The following is a 16,925-nucleotide window of genomic DNA, read 5'->3' on the forward strand; positions in this document are numbered from 1 at the left end:
GCGCGTTTTGCTGTTTTTTTTCCACATAGAAGCAACATAGACTTAAAATACTCCGTCATTTTTGGTCATATAAATAAAATCAATACATGATTATAAACTATAGAGGGTCTTCTTTTTTTTGTGTACACTCACATTAACATCAAAACCGTGTGCTTTTGTAAAATGAAGAAAATAAACAGGGTGTGCTTTCTGCCTCTCTGTCTCCGTTAAATTTTTTTCTGGTGCACGTCTCTAAACTTAAACAAAGCTCAGCGAATACTATTCACACAAGCATGAGCAAAATATCTTTATAATCATTTAAGTTTCGCATCTTTTCAGTATGCGGTGGTTTCAGCTATCTGCCCTATTATTGTGCTTGTGCACTTCGCTCGTCCCGCGGATTTATTCCGGACGCTCTGATTGTATTTGTAACCTGCTTGTAAAAGCTGGTCTGATGTTGTATGCACCAACACTTCTTGCTTCCTTATGTTGTAGGCTATGCACCAATATACCCTTGTTGCTTAATAATTATCACTCCCTGTGATATATTAGTCCGGCGTCGGCTCGACCGGGTTCAGGGTGGTGCTGAAGGCGCAGGCGAAGTTTTGGCACTCTGCCAGCTAGATGCATGATTGTTTCAACCAGGTCCGGTATCGGAACTGGGTGAGGCCGGGCTTTAGTTCTTTATTGTATTCACCTGATATGGCATGTGTAACATTTTTCTGTCATCTCTGCATATATCCTTCGCGATCGTTATCGCACGTTTGTCTATGGAGCGGTTTCAGACCATACTAAATGTTCTGACCACATTAGTGCAGGACAAAGCTCTGAGGAAATCAGAAGACAGGAACTAATGGCAGCTGTACACAGCTCTTCACAGGCTACATCGTAATTAAAATTTTAATGGAGAGTAAAACATAGGCAGACCAACGTATAATCTTGTAGGTAGCATTATTCGATAGAACGCCGGCACCGTAACTTCATATTGACACGCGGCTAAACAAAGGCAGAGTACCATAACTCAAGCGTGAGCGTTCCAAAACAAAGCCAAAGAGCCGTAACTGGTGTTACGGTGTTCTGCCTTGGTTTCTCATGGGCTTTTGGATGTTACGGTTAAGACAACCCATTATTTTCTCGAAAAAACAACGGGTCTGACTCAAGCTACTTATCCACATGATAAAGGAGGTCTTGAATGTGCCAAAAATATAAATAACTAATTTTCGACCAAAAACGATGTTACAGTCTTTTGCCTTTGCACGGCAGAGTAGCCATGAGTCGCATTGGAGTGACGTCAACTCCCCTCTTCAATTGATTGGCTAGAGGAGGACCTGTCAATCTTTGTCAATCTAGAACTAGTGGACCAATGGTGATGCATAAGCCCCCCCTAATTTACATGAAACTCGAACCTGCAACATTTGGAAAAGCAAGCGCAGAATGTGGAAAGAACAGCGAAGAGAAAAACAGCACAAGCATACAAAAGAGTAAAATATGAGCAAAAAAAATTAAAAGAGCACACAGTACAGAGTAATAAAACCAAGAAAAACATATTTTTTAAGAAAACAAACTTAAGTTTCAGTTTTGTGCAATATAATTTTTAATGTGTTTAAAGTTTTTATTAATGCTTTTTTTTAATTCACGCTTATTATATATTGATCTGCGACCACGATGTTTGCTATTCTGATCATTTTGCATTAGTTTTTTTTCAGTTTGTGCAATATATTTTTACATGTGTTTTTTAGATTTTTGATTCACGCTTATTATTTTTTGATCCGTGACCGCAATACTTTGACGGAATATTGATCCTATATATCCATGCCATTTCACTGTGTGTAAAATTAGTGTTTCCTTGTCTGACCAGTGTTTACTTCCTTTTTAATATATTTTTAAACAATTACTTTATTTGTGAAAAATACTGTAATAGGATTGCAGATTCAAGAAGTTGCCATCTAAAGTGTAAGCATGTTTATTTTAAATATTTATTTTTTACATTTATTTTAAAATGTATTTCCAATTTATTAAAAATTAATTAAAATCAATTAAAATTATATTTATATTGTATATCGGTCATCAACCCACCCTGCTCTCTAATATATCGGTATAGGCCATCAAAAAAACAATATCGGTCAACCACTACTTTAACATAATACAAGCTGTAATATAATATTGTAACCACCCAGAGTTTGGTCCCTGGTTTTCTTTCTTCTTTCGTAATACTACTACTATGCAGTAGGGGGCTCTAGGTGTCATGCTCCCTTGTATATAGCCATGTAGGAGAAGAAGTTAGGTTATGGTGTGGAAAGGGAAGCATAGGCCCAGTCCCAATTCGCATACTATCCGTGTCACAGTGTCTGGTTGTGTTTCCCTGGGTTGTCACTAGAGGTCCTCGTTCTCAAGGTGTCTTTCACATTGGACTTAATTTCCCAGCATTCTGTCTGTCACTCATCAGTTCATTGCACTCAGCTGTTTCCCATCACCTTGTTAGATCTGTGTATATATTCCCTGTCTGTGTTAGTCACAGAGTCCTTGTACTGTCACCCGCTTCCTAGAGTTTTCTTTGCTTTGTTTGTTTGTTTGTTTGTTTGTTTGTTTGTTTGTTTGTTTGTTTGTTTGTTTGTTTGTTTGTTTGTTCGTTCGTTTGTTCGTTCATTCGTTCGTGTTTTAGACTGCTTACATGGATATCAACCTTTTGCCTGTTTCTGAAGGGGATGGAGATTCTGGAATTTTGGGGGTTCACCAGATACCTTCATCATAGGAGCCAGTGGGATACACCAGTCACGCCTGTGTCTCCTAACAGGATGACAGAGCCTTCACCGCTGGTCCCACCAAGCCCAGAGCCTTCGACGCTGGACCCATCCAGCACAGAGACTATTCCGGTGGTCCCAGTTCCGATGGTCCCGAGTCCGGTGGTCCCGAGTCCGGTGGTCCCGAGTCCGGTGGTCCCAGCTCTGGTGGTCCCAGTTCCGGTGGTCCCGAGTCCGGTGGTCCCGAGTCCGGTGATCCCAGTTCCGATGGCGCCAGGTTCGGTGATCCCGAGTCCGGTGGTCCCGAATCTGGTGGTCCCGAGTCCGGCGATCCGGGGACGGAGGAGGAGAAACGAATCGGCGCCGGTCCATTCAGAGACTGTTCACGTTACGTCTGCTCAGCCAGAGACTGTTCACGTCAAGTCTATCCAGTCAGAGATGGTTCACGTCCCGTCTGCCCTGACAGAGATGATGCACGTTCTAACGAGTCGACTTTTCACGTCAGTCCGCCCAAGCCTGAACTCCACATCAGTCCTGCTGAGCATGAACCCCTGAGGCCCATTCTCGTGGCCTCTGGGACATTGTCAGATTACTTCGAGCGTCTGGCCAGAATCTTGGAGATGCCTTTCGGACCCACAGTGTTTGCTGCTGTTCCTGAGCCGGAGCCAGTGTCTGCTGCTGTTCCTGAGCCGGAGCCAGTGTCTGCTGCTGTTCCTGAGCCGAAGCCAGTGTCTACTGTTCCTGAGCCGGAGCCAGTGTCTGCTGTTCCTGAGCCGGAGCCAGTGTCTGCTGTTCCTGAGCCGGAGCCAGTGTCTGCTGTTCCTGAGCCGGAGCCAGTGTCTGCTGTTCCTGAGCCGGAGCCAGTGTCTGCTGTTCCTGAGCCAGAGCCAGTGTCTGCTGTTCCTGAGCCGGAGCCAGTGTCTGCTGTTCCTGAGCCGGAGCCAGTGTCTGCTGTTCCTGAGCCGGAGCCAGTGTCTGCTGTTCCTGAGCCGGAGCCAGTGTCTGCTGTTCCTGAGCCGGAGCCAGTGTCTGCTGTTCCTGAGCCGTGGCCGCCCGAGTGGTCGTCTTCGCCCTGGTTGTCACCGCCATGGCCACCCGAGGGGTCTTCACCGCCCTGGCCGCCCAATGGGTCGTCTTCACTGCCCTGGCCGCCCGATGGGTCGTCTGCTTCGCCCTGGCCGCCCGATGGGTCGTCTGCTTCAAATTAGATTGAATGGAGGATTTTACCTGCGACAAGATGATTGACAGGGCAGTTTACAGTGACAGGATGCACGCAACAGATCTGTCTGTTAAAAATGACGTGATAGTATGTCCCAAAGCTTGCCTACTCTTTTGCCACACACTCAAAATTATGTACAAAAAGAGTACATACTTTTAGGTCGTAGTATAAGTAGGCGAATTGGGACTGGGCCTCGGTTCTTCTCTCTTGGTTCACACAATTTGCTCAGAGTCCAGATTGAGAAACTATTTCTTCTAAGTGTTTTTCTTTGTCTGATAGATGTCGTCAATGGAGGTTATTTCTGTGTAAGCTGTATTTACTTTTTTCCGCTATTGTTTGGTTTGAAACCGACATGCTAATGCTAATATGTATTATTTTTTTTTGTTTGTTGAAGGACTCTTTGAATATCCTCTATTTTGCATTTTTTCGATGAGGCTCAAGGCTGCAATTCGAACTGGAACATGAGAATTCTATACCCTAAGGATAGTGTTTTCAAAGCTTGACCGCAGTGGTATGGGATTTGGAATCATTGTGGATTACAACTAGCTACTGCTTCACCTCTGTCACGGGACTATAATTCCTTTCCTCTCCATCGCTGCAAATGGAACAATTGACTCTATGATACAAAACATTGGATATACTCTATGGATCACAGGACAGTGAAAAACTAAGGTTTTCTGTTCTTATCTTTACTGCTACTCATCATTGACAGTATTGCATTAGTGTGAATCTTTGGGGTTTATGTTATTATATATTCAGTGTTTGCTGGGTGGTGTTCATGTAAATATTTTTGTGTGGGTCGTCTGATATAAACTGAAAGCATTTCTATTGGTTTATGGAGGTTTATCTTTTAACTGTTCTTGCACTCATATTCTCAAACAAGTTTGGTCGTGGGTCCCTCCCTCAAAATTATCTTGTAGCATGTCTCACTAGGAGTGGATAGGGAGACGGTTACAATATAGTGCAAACTGAAAGTAATGTTTTCTGACACTTTATTGCATGTTAAATACAATTAGACTTTAGAGTGTTTTTGGACCTACTTAAAGGGATAGTTCACAAAAAGTGTTCTGGTCGTTTGATAAACTTAAGATTGAGCCACTGTAGTCACTTGGATTATTTTAACGATGTCTTTAATAACTTTTCGAGGCCGGCAAGTTCAATCCCTCAAGAAGCCTATGGACTAGTATGGAGGAGTGATCCAGCTCTCAGATTTCATCAAAAATATCTTAAATCGTGTTCCGAAGATGAACAACATGAGGGTGAGTAAGTACTGACAGAATTTTCATTTTTGGGTGAACTATCCCTTTAAGAAGGACTTAAGTACATCTTTATATATAATTTCATAATTACTTCTATTGTGTTTAAAATATGTTCAATGTGCTGAATGTACTGACAAGCATTTTTGATAAACTAAAATATACTATATAATGTCATTTCTATTGAAAATTGTTTGTAATGCATATATATTCTTTAATAGCTACAACATGTAGGCCTACAGTACAGAGAAATTTAATGTCGGAGCGAACGCCGTGTTACCGGTGAGCATGAGGGGCAGAGGTGCGTTTTTTGAATAGGCCTAATAATCAAATAATTCGTCGAATATTATTTTTGGTTGAAATGCCCATCCCTACAAAATACGAAATGTCTTAATCAGACAAAATACAAGCATCATAGCATAAGAAAGAAATATAAACAAATAAAGAAGTAAAATAAAGAAATAAAATAAAAATACATTAAAGTAGGCCTAAATAATAAACAAAGAAATAAAAGAGGCTCAGTAGCTTCTGAAGCATGAACTCAAGCCAGTAGTCACAGTTGTTGTTGCTGTTAGCCTACTGATTTAGCTCGTCTGACTAGTCGACACGTGGGGTGGTGACATCATCGTTTCACAAAATATACGGATTGGCCGTACACACGAAGACGCAAGGGTGTCGTTTTCAGATTTATCCACCCTGGGACCCGGTTTCAAAAAATAGCGGTTTCAAAAAATAGCGGTTTCAGTCTCCCAAAACGCTGGATCCGTCTGGATGAAACGCCGATCGGATAAAAAATTTGTACGTATTCAGCTAAACGCGTCTCCGTGTGGACAGTCAAGTCAAGTCACCTTTATTTATATAGCGCTTTTTACAATACAGATTGTATCAAAGCAGCTTCATAGTGATAACATGAAAATAATATAACAGAGTTTGTTTCTAAAAGAAAATTGAGTCAACGTCCACCTTAAGTAAGGCAGATCAATAATATTATTGAATAATAAATGTCCCCAACTAAGCAAGCCAAAAGACAAGGCAACAGTGGCAAGGAACCAAAACTCCATCAGGTGACAGAATGGAGAAAAAAACCTTGGGAGAAACCAGACTCAGTCTGAGGGCCAGTTCTCCTCTGGCCAACGAAGGAACAGTGCATGATTTATGATTCGGGCAGCATTACAAGTCAGATTGGATCGGAACATTTAGAATATTTATCCATTTCCATCATTTGGAAGTCCAAGTAATCACGCCGGTTTTGAGACGAGTGGTTGAGGAACAGTGCCGTCCACCATAGAGGGTCCATATCGCCGGTGTTGAGTCGTCTCTTCACAGGCTTTGTGATTGGGGCATCTATAGTCTCTGTGAAAGGCCGGATACAAACTGGAGCTGACGAACACCGTTTTTCTCGGGACTCGCGTCCCGAGATAACAGCAGAAAAGCAAAAAGGGAAAATAATTAGCGTAGCTGCTGTTCATAATGATTTCCATAACACGGGCGTAAATGATAAAAAACATGAAGACAGTGATTCTTGCGTCCCAGAGTCACCCCCCTACGTCCCCCACTCAACTCAGCCCTGCTTACTGACCTCTACATCCCTCCTGCTGCTGAGACCCAACCACAATCTCACAATCTCTCCGCAGCCCAACCATACGCGCCGACCCGTTTGACTAAGGCTGTCGAGCCCCACTGTCATCGTTAAAGCAGGTTCAGTGGCAACGGTTCCGTATGGCATACCACCTACCGCAAAACACAATATCTACCCAACCACCCGTCATTCACGGAATATACACAGGAACGTAATGACTGTAAATACTATGCAACCTATACAAATAACCTACAGACTCTTCAAGTTTTATAATATTAAATGCATTTGATCTGATTCAGCAGTGGTATAAAAGGTAAGCATTATGTAAATGCTTGGCTAAAGAGATGCGTATTTAATCTAGTTTTAAACTGGGACAGCGAGTCAGAGCCTCGAACAATATCAGGAAGGCTATTCCAGAGTTTTGGAGCTAAATGTGAGAACGCCCTTCCTCCTTTAGTGGACTTAGATATCCTAGGAATGACCAGAAGCCTCGAATTTAGTGATCTTAAAGAACGCGATGGATTGTAGGGCGATAGAAGGTCCATTAAATACACAGGAGCTAAACCATTTAGGGCTTTATAGGTCAGTAATCGTACTTTGTAATTGATACGGAATTTGATAGGTGATCAGTGTAGAGATGATAAAATTGGTGTTATATGATCATATTTTCTTAGCCTAGTAAGAACTCTAGTAGCTGCATTTTGCACTAACTGTAGCTTGTTTATTGAGGATGCAGGACAGCCAGCTAATATAGCATTACAATAATCTAGTCTCGAGGTCATGAATGCATGAACTAACTTTTCTGCATCAGAAACAGATAGCATGTTACGTAGCTTTGTAATGTTTCTAAGGTGGAAAAAGGCTGTTCTTGTAACATATGAAATATGATTTTCCAAAGACAAGTTGCGGTCTAGTATAACACCCAGGTCTTTTACTGTAGTGGATAAAGTAACAGGACATCCTTCTATATTAAAGTTGTATTGTAAGTGAGTTTGTGGGTAGTTTTTTGGACCAATAAGTAATACCTCCGTTTTATCTGAATTTAGTAGCAGGAAATTGCGCGCCATCCAGCATTTTATATCTTTGAGACACTCTGTCAAATTTGATAAGTTAGTGTTTTCATCTGGCCGTGATGAAATATATAATTGAGTGTCATCAGCATAACAGTGGAAATTAATTCCATGTTTTCTTATAATATTACCAAGTGGGAGCATATAAATTGAGAATAGCAGAGGGCCTAACACCGATCCTTGCAACACTCCATAGTCTACTGACCTTATCTTTGATTTTTCCCCATTTAAACAGACAAAATGATAACGGTCTGATAAGTACGATCTAAACCAGCTTAATGCCTGTCCCTGAACACCAGTGTAGTTTTGTAGTCGATCCAGGAGTATTTTATGATCGATAGTGTCGAAAGCAGCGCTAAGATCGAGTAGAACTAGTATTGAGATACAGCCTTGGTCAGAAGCTAAAAGTAAATCATTTGTAATGATCTGGAATCATCTGGAATTTTTCATATATCTCATTTTCTTGCAAGAAAGAGCACAATTGAGCGGACACAATTTTTTCTAGTATTTTAGACATAAATGGAAGATTTGAAATTCTAAGTTATTTGGGTCTAATTGCGGTTTCTTAATGAGAGGTTTTATTACTGCCAGCTTGAATATTTTTGGAACATGACCTAAAAATAAAGACGAGTTAATAATATTGAGAAGAGGCTCTTCCACTACAGGTAACACTTCTTTCAGTAGTTTAGTGGGTATTGGATCTAATAAACATGTTGTTGGTTTCGATGCAATGATACGTTTATTTAGCTCTTCCTGTCCTATAGTTGTAAAGCGGTGTAGTTGTTCCAGAGGGGCGATAATTGAGGCTGCATCAGAAGACACCATAAAAGAGTGTACATTTACAATTGTGTTACGGATGCTTTCTATTTTCTCATTAAAGTAGTTCATAAAATCATTACTACTATACTGTAACGGAATATTTTGCTCTGGTGATGTCTGTATATTTGTTAGTCTAGCCACGGTGTTAAATAAAAACCTTGGATTATTTTGGTTATTTTCTATTAGTTTGTGGAGATGCTCAGCCCTGGCTGCTTTTAGAGCCTTTTTATAATGTGACATACTGTCTTTCCACGCGATTCTAAAGACCTCTAAATTAGTTTATTTCCATTTACGCTCTAAGTTACGAGTTTCTCTCTTGATAACATGCGTAGCACAGTTGTACCAAGGTGCTTTAGTTTTCTCTCTAACCTTTTTTGATCTAATTGGTGCAACAATAACTAATGTACTAGAGAAAATGGTGCTCAAACTGCTAGTCATTTCCTCCAGTTCATCTGTTTGTTTGGGTTCACTGAGCAGCTGAGATAGATCAGGTAAGCTATTTGAGAATCTATCTATAGTGGTTGGAACGATTGTTCTGCCTGGTCTATAACGTGGTGCAACATGACAAATTTCAGCAGTACGTATTATACAAGTTACCATGTGATGATCAGTGAGATCGTCACTTTGCGGTATAATATCTATATCAGTTGGATTGGTTCCATATGATATAATTAAGTCTAGTGTATGATTTAGACGATGAGTGGGACCACTGACGTTTTGCTTGACCCCAAAAGAGTTTAATAAATCTGTAAACGCAGTCCCTAACGCATCATTTGTGTTATCTACGTGTATGTTAAAATCTCCAACAATTATTGCTTTATCGGTATTGACCAATAGATCTGAGAGAAACTCTGCAAACTCTTTTAGGAAATCAGCATAGGGCCCTGGAGGTCTATATACAGTAGCCAAGGCTAGAGATAATAGGGATTTCTTTCTTACATCTAAGAGCGTAATATTTAGTACAAGTACTTCAAACGAATTAAACCTGTGACCTGTTTCCTGAGTAACATTAAGAATATCTCTATAGATTGTTGCAACACCGCCGCCACGATTGATCAGACGGGGCTCATGCTTATAACAGTATCCTGGTGGAGTAGACTCATTTAGAGCGAAATACTCATTTGGTTTAAGCCAGGTTTCAGTAAGGCAAAGTACATCGAAGCTATTATCTGTGACCATTTCATTTACAATAACCGCCTTAGGTGTGAGCGATCTAATGTTTAGAAGACCTAGTTTTAGAAATTGTTTTTGGTCACTGATATTTAGTTTTCAGGTTTAATTACAATAAGATTTTTCCTAGATCCTACAGTAGATTTATTATATGGCCTCACTAAACGAGGAATAGACATAGTTTCTATATAATGTTCTACACTACTTATATCAATTAATTTGGCACAGCAAAGACTGTGATTTGGACTTTGATTTTCTAGTCATATGGTGTGTAACGTTTTGGAGATGTTGTCCGACAGAACAGCCGCTCCGATTCTGCTGGGGTGCAGGCCATCAGCATGGTAGAGCCTAGGTTGCTCCCAGAACAGATTCCAATTATTTACAAAGAGCAGTTTCTGTTCATTACACCATGACATTAACCATTCATTTAGTGCAAATAATCTACTGAACCTTTCCTGTCCTTGTCGGTACGTGGGAAGCGGTCCAGCCACGATGATCGTTGCCTCAGGCACTGTGCTGCGTACCGTCTCGATCAGGCTCTTGTAGTCCTTCTTCAGAACCTCCGTCTGCCGCAGCCTGATGTCATTCACTCCCGTGTGCAGCACCACAGCTCCGACGCGCTCGTCACCGTTCAGGATCTCGGGAACCTGTGCGGCGACATCAAGAACACGAGCACCAGGAAAGCAGTGAGTGCGCACCGTACCCTTACCTGAGGTAGCGCGGACATGACGGACCATGGAACTGCCGATGATCACGGCGTCGTCGCGTTCCGACTCGCGAAGGGGGGAGAAGCGGTTCCGGGTGGAGATCTCGAAGACCGGGAGGGGCGGTGAGGTTCTTGCTCTGGTCCTGGCTCGTGTCTTTCGCTGTGGGATCACCCAGGGTCCATGGTGTTGTGTCGGTGCCGGAGTGAATGATGCCAGAGATGATCGCGTCCTCCTGGGCAGAGAAACGCACGGAGTAGACGAAGTCGGAGTCAAAAAGTTACTAACCACTGACTTATGAGCATCGGCGCGTGTCGTTTCAAGCGCTGATCGCCGATCCCGCAGCTCGGCTTGTTTCTCCAGCAGACCACGGATCTGTTTCTCCACCGATTCCAGCTCCAATCGTACCGAAATCAGCTCGAATGTGTCCTCACCTGCACTCAGAGGTAACGTTAGACACACATCCGATATGTTCGCCATTATAACAGATGAACAGTAAATTAGTAGTGATACTACCAATATCACTACTAATTTAGGACTGAAATGCTGGATATAACCTGTATCCTTTCAGTGAAACGGGTGTAAAATAAGACGGTCGGTAGGCGCGAGGCCACGCGTGAAATGCTAGCGGACTAAAGGCTAGTAGCCGAGATTCGCAAAGTTGGATCTAAGTAGCGATATCAAAGTAATCCGATTGTTTTTTATAAGGAATAGTAGCGAGGATAAGTTCCCGTGATATAAAAATAGAAACAGGACAGGAAAATACCCTGGTGCGCGATCTGTGACAGTAGGCGCGGCGTCAATTATGTCAAATACTGTATACTAGGCTACACATGGAATTGCGCGAAAATATAACTATATTCGAAAAAGCTATTTTATGATCCCAACCCAACTTTGAGAATAGATTAACGGCAATATTTTTTTTATCGCCCGAAAAGAGTCTCACGTTAACGCAGCACGTTAACGCCGATAACGGCCCACCACTAATATATATATTTATTTATTTATAAATCTGTATTGATGTTGCAATTTAGTGCATTTAAAATATATTAACCTTAAATGTAATATTAAATAATACACTATAATTAATAGTCTTCAAGTAGCCTACTTTACATGTGCTTTAGTATGTATGTCAACACATCAAAATAAGTACTTTTACTTAGGTTGTAGTAAGTACTTTACTTAGTAAGTACAAAATCAGTACCCTGTACTTTAAAGTGCACAGTTTTTATATAGAATATTAAAACAATGTTTTAAAATCTACTTTAAAATAAAACTGGTTACAATTTATTTTAATGTGTCGTAATTACATTGTACTTACTGAGGAATTACTGAGTACTAATAATTAACTACATGTACTCACTATAGAGTTACGGTTAGGGATAGGATTTGGTTTAGTGTTAGTTACTTGTAATTATGCATAATTTACTGTTATTACTTGTAAGTACATGTAGTAACGTGTAACTACGTCCCCTTTATAAAGTGTTACCAAAACTTTTAATTTGATATTATAAAGTGCATTTTAAGTGTGTTAAGAAAATTTCATGAAAGGTTACTCTGTTTACATGCACTTAAGTGGACTTTTATTTCATTATATTATAATTTCTGCAATTACAGTATTTTTTTTAAATGTTCTATTAAAGATTTGAAGTACACTGCAAGTGCACATTCAGTACAGTTAAATGCTCTTCTATTTCACAAGGGTATACACATACACCAAAAATAAAGGTTTGCATGTGTTTTTAAACAGGTGTACAGACTTTATTGGATTAGGACCTCAGAGTATAGTTTGTTTATCTTAGTTTCATCAGAGTAAAGTTGACATTAAACCTGTGCTTACAAACCTTGCAGGTGGTTCTGACTCTGGAAACCTGCTCATTTTCAGCGGATGTTTTAATGTCTCTTGACTTTGAGAAAAGCACTTTGTGTTTGTGATGGTTGAGAGCCTGTAGGGATATTGAGGAGAAATCAGTTATCTCTTGACTTTACTGACACGAAGAGACACAACGCATTTATGGTGAAAGGGCATCTCAAACCTGATCAAACATACACAGCACAAGGTCAGAGTCAAATGGTTTGAGAATCTGTAATCTGTGGTGGAATCGCATTGGCAGTAAGTGAGGGACTGACAGAAACAAAATACTTCTATGAAGATATGATCCTACTCTAATATATTTGCAAATGGATGTGTATGAATGATCCGACTCTAGACAAAGGCTACACAGAATAGTATGCGCGCTGCGTCGATGACGCCTTGGGAATGCCCCTGTGTGATTTGCGTCTGAAGCACTTGTGTCAACTAGTCCATTGGCCAGAGTGAGCGTCACAGACCAGGAAATGATAAAAGCACATCAGGTCTGACCGGCGTTAGCTTCTGAGCCTCAGCAAGCGCTCTTTGTTCATACTGTCTGTCTTCTTTATTGTTGTCTGTTAATATATCTGTCACAAGCATAGATATTATGGCGAACAAACAAACTTTAGATTGTGTGTTCCCCCCTGCCCTTGTTTCATTTCGGGGGGGGATACACACGATGAATGTGTTGTTTGTTTGGAACGGAGCATGCTCTGTCAGCGCTCGAGGTCCCTGACTATGAGCATTGCGAATTACTATCGCTTTGCATGCTCCGTTCCTGTCTGTCACTCTTTGAGGATGGTGTTCAGGCTCTCATTCCTCACAGTATCGGCCCCCGTTGTTTCCGAGGCAGCACGGACGCTGGTATTATGGGGTTCGCAAATGGATCTTGCGGAGGGGTTAGAGACGGTCTCTGCCTTTTCTCTGCTTTCACCCGGGGGATCCAGCTCTCTGGGATTGGAAGCCCGCGCCGTGGCTTCTTCCGCCCTGGTAAAGAGCCCGGTGTTTCAGCAGTCTATCTCTGAGGAGGTAGAGGTGCTGAGCATCGATGCGGGGGAATAAAAACTCATCACCCTCATCTATGAAGAGCATGTTAGAAGAAAAGGCATAGCTCTATATAAAAATTTAAATAAGGGGGCGGGCTGTGTTCTTTTATAAAATTTCCCGACGTGTATAATTGTGCACTGTCGGGAGTTTCCCCCGCTACAGTTTACTTAAAAAAAAAACTAAAAAAACAACTATGCAATAAGAATCGAGTGGCTGAGGCAATGCATAGATTAAAGAGATACCTAGTGTATTGCAAGCTATGCATTATGATTATTTTATTGTATGTTGAACCTATTTTCTATATATAACTATATATAACTATTTATATATATATATATATATATATATATACCCGATACTACCGATACTAACAAATATATCCAAAATGATCACGATAAAACAGATCCTTGCGCACATTTGACCCGGGGACTGGTTTATAGCAGTGGATCTGAAAGACGCATATACTTTCACAGTCAGATAGCCCTTTTATCACAGGCGCTTCCCGAGATTCGTGTTCGAAGGTGTCACGCTCCTCGTACGTTCATGAAAAGTAGCCTACGAAAGTACGAACGCTGTGCTTGAGACTCATTGGGGAGCGCGTTCTGGAGTACCAAGACGTCTAATGCAATAATAGCACAACCTTCTGTGTTCTGCGTCTTTTCAGTAAGCTGTGGTTTCAGCTGTCTCCCCTATTATTGTGCTTGTGCACTTCGCTCGTCCCGCGGATTTGATTGTATGTATAACCCGCTTTTAACAGCTGGTCTGATGTTGTATGCTCCAGCACTTCTTGCTCCATTATGTTGTATGCACCAATATACCCTTGTTGCTTCATTATTATCACTCTCCCTGTGATATATTAGTTCCCTGTCGGCTCGACCGTGTTCAAGGCGGTGCTGAAGGCGCCGGCGAAGTATTGGCACTCTGCCAGCTAGATGCATGATTGTTTCAACCAGGTCCCGTACCCGAACTGGATGAGGCGGGGCTTTAGTTCTTTGCTGTATTCACCTGCTACGGCATGTAACATTTTTCTGTCAACTCTGCATATATCCTTCGCGATCGATATCACACATTTGTCGATGGAGCGGGTTCAGACCATACTAAATGTTCTGACCGCATTTGTGCAGGACAAAGCTCTGAGGATATCAGAAGTTACAGGGACTGATGGCAGCTGTACAAAGTACACAGGCTACATCGTAATTTCAATTTTAATGGAGAGTAAAACAAAGGCAGAACACCGTACAATCTGATAGGTAGCATTATTTGATAGAACGCCGGCACAGTAATTCCATATTGACGCACGACTAAACAAAGGCAGAGTACCGTAACTCAATATGAGCGTTCCAAAACAAAGCCAACTAGTGGTAACTGGTGTTACGGTGTTATGCCTTGGTTTCTCATGGGCTTTTGGAAGTTACTGTTAAGACAACCCAATCAGTGTGGAGCGGTGTACACCTCAGTATACGGTGCCCGCCCCACCTCGGTACCCTCAGGGGGCTATTCTGCCAACCCTTCCACCTTTGGTGCCTCGGGACGCAGCGGTCTCCAGCTAGCACACGGCTCAGTGTCACCACGACGCTGTGTCAAACTCGCACCCTCTGAGGGGGGTTCAAAAACAGTCAGTTCGGTTGTTTCCTGCCATTATGCTTCAGGTCACCGAAGTGGCTGTTCCAATTACACCAGAGGCCAGTCTCGAGAGGCTGGTTCCCTTAGTAGATTTTCATGACAGAATGGAAGAATCTGCCAAATATATCTCAGTATGTCCTGCAGATCATAGAGTAAGGCTACAGAGTCCAGTTTGGTTCACGTCTGCCACGCTAGAACTGGGTGTTGCTCACGTTAGTGCATCCCGAGCAGGCTCTGGTAATGGAGTAAGAAGTGAAGACTCTGTTAGCAAAGGAAGCTATAGAGCAGGTGAATTCACCTGACAGAGAATCGGGTTTTTACAGCCGTTACTTCATTGTTCCGAAAAAGGATGAGGGGTTGCGTCCTATACTAGATCTTCGTCAGTTGAATCGTGCAGTCAAGAAGTTCGAAATGCTGACACTCAATCAGATTGTGACTCAAATCAGATCCGAGGGCTGGTTTGTCACGATAGATCTAAAAGACCAATATCGGGTGCATCCATTCGGTCTAGCTATCACCCCGGATATTCACCTAATGCGTAGATGCAGCTCTGGCCCCGCTCAGGCTGCAGGGCATATGCATTTTGAACTAAATAGACGACTGGCTGATTCTAGCGGAGTCAGAGCAGTTGGCGGTTCGGCATCGAGATGTCCTCCCACACATGCAGAATTTGGGGTTGAGACTCAATGCCGAAAAGGGTGTGCTTTCTCCACTACAGAGAACCATTTTCCTTGGTGTGGTTTGGGATTGAGTCACGATGCGAGTCGTTCTATCGCCTGCTCGTGTAGTTGCTATCCTCACAGCCATGAAAGAGTTAAAGCTAGGCCAGTCACGCACTGTGAAACAGTTTCAGAGACTGTTAGGCCTCATGGCATGGAGTCTAATGTGGTACCCTTTGGCCTGCTGTACATCAGACCTTTGCAGTAGTGGCTCAGGACCAAAGGGTTCTCCCTGAGGGGAAACCCATTTCGTATGATCACGCCTTTGTTATATGGAGGAAACCTTGGTTCCTATCCCAGGGTCCATTGTTAGGAGCTCTTTGCCATCAAGTTGTGCTCTCGACAGATGCTTCCCTCACTGGCTGGGGGCACCATTTGGTGCACATTTCCTCCGTGGTGCTTGTAGACCAGGACAGGAGTATGGCGGCTTAGAAGCCTTATTATACAGTAGGTAGCCAACCAGAATAATACTTTTACCGCCGCCATTCCCACGGCTTTAAATTGTGGGTGTGTATTTGCTGCCCTTTACCACTAAGAGGCGCTGCAATCACAGACTTTGAAAAGTGTCCGTTTATTCTCTCTATTGCGTAATCTGCCGCTGCGCCGCGGCTCATTCAGAGCGATTGAAAGCTGGTAGCAGATGAATTCATGTGAAACATTGTAGTTAAACGAATTCATAATCACAATACTGAAATTACTGAAATTAAATTGAATAAATACATCAATGAGGCTTTGCAAGAGCATAAAAGACGTTATCTCACCAGCATTCTGACGGTAGCTCTGTGGTCAACGCAACAACATGAGCCTCGCGGAGCTTCAAGCGATCCGAGATCGAATCTCATTGAAGCCTACATGGAATGCAGCCTTTTATGTTTTACCGTTATTGGTGCTTAAATAGGTAACCGTTTATTAGCGAGTTTATTAACTGTTTATTTAAAGTCAGGCGTTTTGTTTAATTATCAATGGCACATTACAACATAAATTTGCTACATTCCAGTATAGCCGCTGCACAGACGACAAAATTGTTGAAGGAAGATTTGTCAGCCGATCGCGTCAGAAAATGAAAATGAAGAAGCTCGTCTTTATTCTACTAAATTATTGTTTTAATTATTCACGAAATTGAGATGACTGACAGTGATACCTGGCC

The 16,925-nt window shown here is 42.1% G+C and overlaps 1 protein-coding gene across 7 annotated transcripts in view; it reads left to right on the forward strand.

Annotated features, from left to right (window-relative positions):
* ptprda (protein tyrosine phosphatase receptor type Da) overlaps nt 1-16,925 on the forward strand; it is a 922,653-nt gene that overhangs the window by 59,013 nt on the left and 846,715 nt on the right. The gene's annotated exons all lie outside the window — the stretch shown is intronic.

Source organism: Siphateles boraxobius, unplaced genomic scaffold (genome assembly GCF_051911475.1).
Source record: "Siphateles boraxobius isolate OS27281-9 unplaced genomic scaffold, OSU_SipBor_1 130, whole genome shotgun sequence".
Lineage (NCBI taxonomy): Eukaryota > Metazoa > Chordata > Actinopteri > Cypriniformes > Leuciscidae > Siphateles > Siphateles boraxobius.